The following is an 11,302-nucleotide window of genomic DNA, read 5'->3' as shown; positions in this document are numbered from 1 at the left end:
TCAAATTTGATGATCCGAAATATGCCCATGGATCCTATTCATCTGTTTAGATCCCGTTCATTAACGTTCGGATTCGGACGATCCATCGGACCGTCTAGATCCATTGACACCCCTAATTCCAATAGGGCAACCAAGAGGGGGTGAATTGGTTATTTTATGAAATTTGACATTTTCAAAACTCTCGCTATGTAGATTTCTAGTGTTGTTTTTAATAGCTTAAATAATGGAAGATTTGATCAGCAACACTTAACACTCAATAAGCATTCTACAATAGTTTTAAGTTTGTTAACTTAATCAATGTAATTTGATTGCACAAATAAGCACTAGTTAGTTGACTGGACAAATCCAAGAGATATCTTCAATAAAAATAAATCTAAGGTACTCACATCAATCAAGCATGAGATAAACCCAATAGAAATAAAACACAAGTAAAAGAGTAGGGATAGAGAGTGCACCAAGAAGGAGAAGAAGATTGCACACAAGATTTTTATAGTGGTTCGGTCTTAAACCCAAGACTTACTCCACTCTTTTTAAGTTGAACTCTTGAGGAATCCACTAATAATCTTCTTTGCCACACCGGCCGATTACAACGAGCACCACCGCTCCAAGGGACTTAAATACGGCGCCCCTTTCGCCAAATACAATCCGAGCACAAACGCTCCAAGAAACTTAAATACGGTGTTCCTTTCGCCAAAATACAATGAACTAGATGAAGAAGATGTAGTAGAACATTTGGCCTCTTTATAGGCTTGATACAATGTACAGGTTATAAAATTCTCTCAAAAAATGATTACAAGTAAAGCTTAATCCACTCTCAAAAGGGTTTAATCAAGATCAAGGCACAAATGAGATGAAGAGAGATGTTCAAGGCAAAGAAGGTTTGCAAGTGTTTGTAATGCCTTAGATATGTTGAAAAGCATTTCTCTTGAGTTAAAATGCAAGTTTAAACTCATATATATAGCTAAAATGCAAAACTAGCCGTTACAGGAGCATTGCTGTAATTCTAGGCAACTTCCCAACGGATCTATTTTCAGGGCATTTTTGGCATTTTTCAATTTTTGTTCCCGGTTTTGTAAAATCATATCTCACTCGTTTCTTTTCAGATTTTGACGTTCTTATACTCTACGAACATGAGAAAAATGATACATATCTGTTAAACATATTTTCAAAAATATTAGAAAATATTTTGGATCTGTTATGATATGATTTATGTGCTGGATCCATTTTCCAAGTACTAATTTCATGTATTTCCATTTTAAAAACTTAACTTAGTACTTGGGCTTTGGGCCCACTTGATTTTGGGTCACTTTTAAAAATATTTTGGGGTATTTTTTAGTGTGCCTTGACAAAAAACAAGTCCTAAGAGAGAAGGATATATATTCTACCATTCGAAGCACTCTCTTGAATGACTTTTCTCATAGTCTTATTTGATCTTCAATATGGTTCTTGGCTTGTTTGTAGGATCTTCACTTGAGCTCATTGCTTTGACACTTCCAAGGATGATGCCACCAATGTGTTCAAGCTCCTTTGCATGTTGATCCTTAAGCCATGTGTTGCATTGTATTGTGTAACGGCGATATGACATGTAAGTTGTTGATCGACAAGCTTTGGTTGATGTTGAATGCTTTGAGATGGTTGATGTTGAGCTTCTCCTTGGTTTACCCTCCAAGACATGATTGATCCAAGTATGCTCCAGCTCCTTTGACATGCGTTTGGTTCATCTTCAAGCATAGGCCATCAATGGTGTGTGCTAGCATGGATTGACATGTGAATTACCTGTCTATAGCACAACACTCAAGGCAAATAATTAGTCCCTAAAAGACTAATCAATTTGCGTTTGTTAATCATCAAAACAAGGTGATTGAATGAACCCATGGGGAACTAATGGGCTAACAATCTCTTTTTTTTTATGATGACAAACCAAATTGATTAGAGAGTTGGGAGGATCCTCTTATGATGATTAGATAAGCAAGATGAGTGTGACTACTCTCCCTCAACATATGCATAATTTATATTTAACAAATTATAGTACATGAATGCATATGGATCTAATCATTTACACAAATTCTCCCCCTTTTGGCATCGGTAAAAAGGGAAGGTAAAACATTTAAGCACAATACATAAAGCATCAACGATTTTCAATGAAACTAGATGCTCCCCCTAGTTTCTAATCATGGAATCAAGATAAACAAAGTGTAGGTGACATGATAGGAGACAAACAACATAGGAACAATATACCAAATGTAAATCCAAGCCTATGTTGGGAAAAGAAAGAGACATGCCATTTAGCTCAAATGTTTTGTGATGAATAGTTAGGAATTACATAAACGTTATTCATATACACCCTACGACCCATAAAACATAAATCATATGACAATATAAAGCTCAAAATATACTTATCAAGCAAGAGAAATAAGCAAGTTTAAGGTTTAGCATGATAAGCCCCCATTTTTTTTTTGAATTACATATAGAATCTTATCATGAGGTGATGTGTAGTTATAGAATCATCATGATAAGCAAGAATACATATTTTTCAAGTTAAAAATATTCTTTTAAATTGTCATGCATAGAAATGAACATTTGATCCTAATATGGCATGACAGTGAGCTCTATCATGGATATATGGATAGCCAAGAGAGAATACACATGATAACCACTCAACTTCATAGAAATTAGGATGAGCAGGTGTAATATACTTCTATGAATGAGGATCAACAATGATATTAAGGTTTTAGCACAAAATTTAAAAAGTTGATCATGGAACCCCCTTTTTGTTAAAGATATGAAAGTTAAAGCACAAATATGTGGGGAATATCAAAATGGACAATGCACACAAGTCATTATGGTCTATATGATTCTAAATATAACACTAGTAAGCTCTCCTCGTTTGTCTTTGTCATTGGCCTTAAGTTAAACCTATATGGCAAGGTATGACATGACACAATAGACCAAATACATGAAAGTGAATATATGACCAACAAAGAAACTTATCATGATTATATATACTAAATAACTTTAGAAATACATGATAAGGATGTCTAAACATAGGAATTAAGATAAAAAACTCTAAGAAAGATCCTATGAAAGAGATTCTAGGGAATACACAAGGTAGACCATTAGAATGGAAACTTATCATTGGAATGACAATTACCACATATTGATATCAAAATGATACAAAATGAAATCAACTAGATGATCCAAGGTAAGTCTTAAGCCTAATAGGATATGACTTTAAAATCTAGGTTACGGGCTTACTTGTCTTAAACTCAAAATACATATACAAGCACAAGACAATGCCAACTATAACGCAAATGGAGCAATGGGGCTCCAAATGAGTGTACCTATCATATGTAATGTAATACCTATGTCAAAAAATATGTGATAAGATAGAAGGACATATATTAACATGTATATCTCCCCCTTTGTAAGTGACTCATACAGAGTATGAATCCAAAGGGCTGTCCAATGCAGAGTCACCAAGGGTTTAAGAGGTGATTAGTTGAAAAACAACCCTTGTACTACAACTAAATGTTTGCTAAGGATACTTAAATGATGTCAAATGAGATGATGAGACATCCTAGCAACACATACTCCCCCTAACTATGTGCATATAATGTATACATATATATAACAATTCGAAGCACATATGACTTATCATGGTTAAGATGTTGGCTAGAAGCCAAAGGAATTAGACGTATTGATTAAAGGTGAGGGTAATGTCTCATTCTTAACAAGTAAGAAGGCTAAAATCACAAATGAAGTAGCTTTTAACTTTAAGGTTCAACATCTTACGATTTAGCTAATACCATATAAGGGGAATATCACATATATATATAATGCTATAAATAAACAAACAAAGCACACCAAGGATAGCAAAATCAAATAAGTTTGATGACGCACACTATCCTAGGATTAGCAACTCTATCATATTATGAGGACAACTAGATCTTTTAAATTTTCTTATAGACGCAAGCTAGTTGTAACCTTTTAGAGAATGGTCATTTTTATTTTTATTTTCATTTTCATTTTTATGTTCCCTATTAGTTTGTTAGATGTGTTTTTGATGGATTTATTCTAATAAAATAATTAAATGTGATTATCAAAACACATTTCATTTTAATTTTTCTTTTTTAAAGCCAATTATATATAATTCAAATTTTTAGCACTTGTTAGGCTTTTTAGGCATAGTCTCATGATTTTAGTGATGTTCACAATCAATGAAATTCATGAGGTACAAGTTTGAGTATATGATGAAAATATTTTCAAATAACTCAAACTTATGGTGATCTAGATTAGGAGTCTTTACTATAATATACATAGATCACATATAATAGGCAAATGTGTGTGTATATATCACTTTAAATCACATGCCTCTCTTTAAGTGAATTTTAATAATCATTACATTTGATACTTCCACTTAAGTTTGAAGTTCACATATCTAGAATGTCTCAAGTACAATATTTTGGTGAACTAATCAATGCCATATGGATAATGTATATAGATGACAAATATCAAATACATTCCATAACGTTCCAATGTACCTTGAAATTTTAATTAATTTTTATTTTTCTTGTGCACATAAGTTTGGTGTGAAGGGTTTAAGATAATCAAAGTTTCTTAGCACATCACATCATTTAATCAACTTTCACTTGTTTGTTTATTTGAGGTTCAACTTAGAGTTCTTTTCAACAAGTGATTCTCTCATATGGTTTGCATGTCAAAGATGAAAAATTAAGGTTATGGACATGCTTCATACGACTTAGTTCAATCAAGATGAATCATGATTCTTTCATTGAACTAAGTTGCATTTGCAACTTCCCTTATCAATAATGAGACTTTAGGATATGGGGAATGTTCTTAAGAGCCAAGGATTTTCATGAATAATCATGGGAGAGTGAGACCTTGGGTAAATGTAATCATTTTTACTTATGAAGTCCTTAATATTTTAACTAAGTGTATGGAGATTGATTAAGTTCTATATTTAAACCCATTTTTGTTTATTTCACAATACATTTGACTTATTTTGATTTAAGTTTTAATTGTATCTCAATTTAGAAATTTATCTTAAATCAACTAGGCTAATCCTATGGGTCAATTTTGGTACTAAGTGCATGAACAAATTTTACCAAACACATATACCAAGGTACATTATCATACCATTATAAGAGAAAAAATCTATTATGCACAAAGACATGACTTTATAGAAATCAATCAAATATATTATGCCATAAATGGTATGAACACTAAATTATAGATACATATAAATCAATGAACATGTGTGTGTCTCTATAGTTCATTTTCAAATGATATGAACACTAAGCACAAATAGCTAGACAAGTGATATTCAATTATTACAACATGTCTAGAATGTGATTCAAGTGATTTATCATTTTAGCACAAACTAGTTAGATGCATAAAGTGAAGTATCGAGTGAACCTCTTTTTTCTTTTTTTTAAAGATATGACAATCAAGTGCATATGAGATACAAAATAATGATCAACTTCTAATGCATGTATCTTCTTGAGATTTTTCAAAAGATTTTACAATATAAGCACAACCCCTAAATCTACTAAGCATATAAAATGCCTCAGGTAGGGGGTTTTGTAACCCAAACCAACCTGGGTTCATCCAAGTTTGTCCTATACAACAAATCTTTCTTAATCCTTACAAACTTGTTACTTTTTACAAATCGAAGTCTACATATAGATTTGTAATGTCCAAATCTACCACAAAAATCACAAGAATGTGGCTAGTAGATGAGGAACGAGCTGAAGTACAAGAATAGTTATGAGAACAAACATGATTAGCTTTTTCTTCTTATAGCATATGATTTTTCAACACAAGTTTATCATTTTCTAGTTTCATCTCTTCAAATTGTTCTTTCAATGTGCTAACTTCAAGAGATTGACTTATCTTTAGTTCTTCTTTTTCTTGTTTAAATTTCTTGTGTTCCAACAAAAAATTTTCTACTTTATCACTAAGAGATTTATTTTTCAAGATTAAGTTTTCATTAGTAGAGGCAAGTGAATCATATTCTTTTTTTAAAATGTCAAAGTCTTCAGTTATGTTTTGCAAAGAATTTTTCATAGTCTAATTTTTTTATATTTGCAAATCCAAATTTTCATGAAGTTTTTCACATGTAATTAACAATTATTCATTAGTGAATTCATGTACATCATCATCGAAATTATTTTCTAATGCCATAAGATAAATATTTTCCTTATAGTTCTTTTCAAGTCTACTTCTAATGCTATAAGATAAATATTTTCCTTATAGTTCTTTTCAAGTCTACTTCTAATGCCATAAGATAAATATTTTCCTTATAGTTATTTTCAAGTGTAGACCAAATTTCTTTGGCATTTTTGCAAGATGAAATATTTTCAAACATGTCATATGGTAAAGAGAAACAAAGTGCAATCATAGCTTTTGAATTCAATGAAAACAACTTCTTATCAAGATCACCAATTTTTCTAGATTTAGAGTTTAGTACAAAATCATTTTCAATTACTTTCAATAATTCACTATCTAGACTCTTGAGATAAGACTTCATACGGATCGACCATGATCCATTGTTGGTTCCATCAAAACATGGAAGTCTACAAGCCATTAGGTTGCCAATATAGATCTTTTCTCTTGAAGAAATTTAAAAGTTCAAATGTCTATATAAGAGCCTTTAGCATTGATACCAAGTGAAATTCCAATAGGGCAACCAAGAGGGGGTGAATTGGTTGTTTTATGAAATTTGACCTTTTAAAAACTTTTTCTATGTAGATTTCTAGTGTTGTTTTTAATAGCTTAAATAATGAAAGATTTGATTAGCAACACTTAACACTCAATAAGCATTCTACACTAGTTTTAAGTTTGTTAACTTAATCAATGTAATTTGATTGCACAAATAAGTACTAGTTAGTTGATTGGACAAACCCAAGAGATATCTTCAATAAATATAAATCTAAGGCACTCACATCAATCAAGCATGAGATAATCCCAATAGAAATAAAACACAGGTAAAAGAGTAGGAATAGAGAGAGTGCACCAAGAAGGAGAAGAAGATTGCACACAAGATTTTTATAGTGGTTCGGTCTTAAACCCAAGACTTACTCCACTCTTCCCAAGTTGATCTCTTGAGGAATTCATTAATAATCTTCTTCGCCACACCGGCCGATTACAACGAGCACCACAGCTCCAAGGGACTTAAATGCGGCGCCCCTTTTGCTAAATACAATCCGAGCACAAACGCTCCAAGGAACTTAAATACGGCGTTCCTTTCGCCAAAATACAATGAACTAGATGAAGAAGATGTAGTAGAACACTTGGCTTCCTTGTAGGCTTGATACAATGTAAAGCTCAAAAAATTCTCTTAAAAAATGATTACAAGTAAAGCTTAATCCACTCTCAAAAGGGTTTAATCAAGATCAAGGCACAAATGAGATGGAGAGAGATGTTCAAGGCAAAGAAGGTTTGCAAGTGTTTGTATAGGCCTTAGATATGTTGGAAAACCTTTCTCTTGAGTTAAAATGCAAGTTTAAACTCATATATATAACTAAAATGCAAAACTAGCCGTAACATGGGCATTGCTGTAATTCTGGGCAACTTCCCAACGGATCTATTTCCAGGGCATTCTTGGCATTTTCCAGTTTTTGTTCCCGATTTTGTAAAATTCATATCTCTCTCGTTTCTTTTCAGATTTTGACGTTATTATACTCTACGAACTTGAGAGAATGAGACCTATCTGTTAAAAATATTTTCAAAAATATTAGAAAATATTTTGGATCTGTTATGATAGGATTTATGTGCTGGATCCATTTTTCAAGTACTAATTTCATGTCTTTCCATTTTTAAAACTTAACTTAGCACTTGGGCTTTGGGCCCACTTGATTTTGGGTCACTTTTGAAAGTATGTTGGGGTGTTTTTTAGTGTGCCTTGACAAAAAATAAGTCTTAAGAGAGAGGGATATATATTCTACCATTCGAAGCACTCTCTTGAATGACTTTTCTCATAGTCTTCATTTGATCTTCAATATGGCTCTTGGCTTGCTTGTAGGATCTTCACTTGAGCTCCTTGCTTTGACATCTTCCAAGGATGATGCCACCAATGTGTTCAAGCTCCTTTGCATGTTAATCCTTAAGCCATGTGTTGCGTTGTATTGTGTAATGGCGATATGACATGTAAGTTGTTGATCGACAAGCTTTGGTTGATGTTGAATGCTTTGAGATGGTTGATGTTGAGCTTCTCCTTGGTTTAACCTCAAAGGGAGGCATGATTGATCCAAGTATGTTCTAGCTCATTTGACATGCGTTTGGTTCATCTTCAAGCATAGGCCATCAATGGTGTGTGCTAGCATGGATTGACCTGTGAATTACCTGTCTATAGCACAACACTCAAGGCAAACAATTAGTCCATAAAAGACTAATCAATTTGTGTTTGTTAATCATCAAAACAAGGTGATTGAATGAACCCATAGGGAACTCTTCGGCTAACAATTACACATCCCTATTTACTGATTTTTTATAAAATTTACAAATTATATAGCATCATAATAAAATCCAAAATTTCATATTTACATATGATACAATGCCAAAGCATGGTATTACAAGGGAATAGGGTACCTACTTGTGAGAAATGGAAGCTGTGAAGATCGTTCGGTCCACCTCTTTTCTCCACTCCTTCCTATATTTTATGCATATTGTATATGTATATAAAAATGAACCAAAATTCTAGATTTTATTCATAACATATATGCATACTTACTAATTAAAAACTGCAGATGATACACACAATACATGCGTATATTAAACTTGACTCATAATTCCATATTTTATGTAAATTACATATGCTTGCTTACTGATTTTTTTTTAAATTCCAGATTACATGATGGCATAATAAAATCTAAAATTTCAGATTTAGATGATGATACAATCCCAAAGCATGGTATTACAAGAGAATAGGGTACCTACTTGTAAGAAACAGAAGCTGCAAATATCGCTTAGTCCACCTCTTTTCTCCAATCCTTTCCCTCTCTCTTTCTCATCTCTTTCTCTTCTCTCCCTCTCTCTCACATTTTTCCTTCTCAGGGAGTGGACAAATTTCCCCCCCTTCTAAGATTTGACTTATACACCCTCCCTCATTATCTCAAATTAATTGATTATAATAAATTAATGGAGGGTTGCCTACTTGGTTTCCCTCCTCTAATTCAACTTTTGAGAATCAAAATTTCTTTCATAATGCCTTTTATGTTATATTTTGTTTACTAAAAGGAGAGAAAAAAGGCAACTCTATGGTAGATTTGCCGTTAATGTAAATCCCATGATTGGCACACTCTCCCATATGGGAAAGTTCGTCCAACTCATGGGAGCAAGTAGAAAATGTTTTTTTATGAAAAATCTCATGGTGTATATTAACTTGTGGATTTTAGCAAGATTAATTGAGAGCCTTCAATTTCTCAAACCTCTTGATCTCGGAGGATCAAGGGGGAATCAATACTCGAGTGATAGATCCACTCGAGCTCGATCGACAATCCGAGGGACCTGATGATTGCTCCGACAGTCCGAAAGGCTATGATTTCCAATCCTCTTGATCTTTTGAAGATCAAGGGAGATCGATTCTCGAGTGGCATGATCTACCATCTACTCGAGTTTGATCGATGATCCGAGGGATCCAATCATTGATCCGACGGTCCAAACAATGCAGGATCATAGATCTAGTGTTGATTTCTGATCAAGGAGAACATTGCGATCAAATCCATCGATTGGGAATCTAATGATTTAAATCAAAATTATTAACTTTAGCGACCCTTGGTGGGGTCGAGCATTACATATCTCTGAAATTTCTTAGTCACCCTGCATCTTTACAATGAGAAGTTAATGCAATGAGTTATGATGTTATAAATATCTCTGAAATATTGTGTTAAGATTTTTGATGAAAATGCATAGGGGATGATGAATCTTTGGCGGAGAAATGAAGGAAAAGATGCCTAAAGGCGTGTTATTGATGTCAATCCTTAAGAAAATATTTGCCCCCATTATATATTGAATTAATATACACTGGGTATATGCGAATTTGTCTCCAAGATATAATGAAGCCTAGTAGATAAAATATTCCAATGTCTATTGACATTATGCACAAGTGGAAACAGACGCAAAACACCTTAAGATTTTGCAAGTCAGTGTAAAAATAATTTCTATTTCTTCAAAAATAGATAACCAGAGATAGAAAAATAAAAATGGAGTAGAAAGAGAGTTTAGAAGACCTAGATAGAGTGAAAGAGGATATATAAATCTTAAAGAATGGTATCCATAATGGAATCTCAGATTCTATGACAAATTATGTATTTCTGGTCTACATACAGACTTTATGGTGCCTTTTTCAATTTGAAATGCATCCTTTCTTGGTACTTGATAAATGTGGACTCTTAGTTTGACCAGTAGATCCTGTTAGATTGCAATTATATGGTCAATATCGTAGTACGCCAGATCAAGATTCAATCATTGGTCTGCAACCAGTAGTGATCCTACGGTCTAGATCACAACCAATCGAGCACCAACCTATAACATGTGATCCTACACCCCCAATCATACATGATCAAGTCTAACCGTTGGAACACGCACGAGGATGATACTGTGGTCTAGATCGCAGCTGCGTAGGATTGATCACCATCCAACCAAGGCGATCGATCAAGATCATACTAGATCACAATCCATGACTCATATCCAATCTAGAAAAATTTAAGTTCTCATCTTGATGATGCGTACGTGTGAAGTGCAAAGTGCGCCAAAAGCGCCACTTGCACCCTGCTGGTCCACTATTTGCGAAAAGGAGTTTGAATTTAAGACAGGTGAAGAAAGTGGAGGGATACTTAATAACCCTTGTCCACTCTTCTCATTTTCCAATGTGGGACTCAACTTTTAGTCTTCCCACAAGCCTTATCTACACCTCTTTCAAAACACCCACTTTTCCAAAACCTTTTCATTTTCAAAAACACTTTAATTTTGAAAATCTCTAATATTTCTCTCTTTCTCCATTCTAACTTAAATATTATCTAATATTTTTCAAAAATGATAAATCTTCTCCTTTATTTACTAAGGCCACTACCTTATAGTATTTTATAAAAAGTAGTTATAAATTAATAAAAAATGGTGACCATGGTTACCACGGTTAAGAGAACAGACACATTTATCATCAGCTATTTTTAATTATCTTTTATAGCTATAAAAGATCTTCCAAGATTGTGCTGCTATATATAGCAACATCTCTTTCTCTTTTTCTAATTATCGTTGCCCTCTCTCTTACTCAACTCTTACT

The sequence above is a fragment of the Tasmannia lanceolata genome, unplaced genomic scaffold (genome assembly GCF_043159265.1).
Source record: "Tasmannia lanceolata isolate RefF3 unplaced genomic scaffold, GAP_Taslan_0.1 ptg000012l, whole genome shotgun sequence".
Taxonomy (NCBI): domain Eukaryota; kingdom Viridiplantae; phylum Streptophyta; class Magnoliopsida; order Canellales; family Winteraceae; genus Tasmannia; species Tasmannia lanceolata.
Note: the sequence above shows the minus strand (reverse complement) of the source record.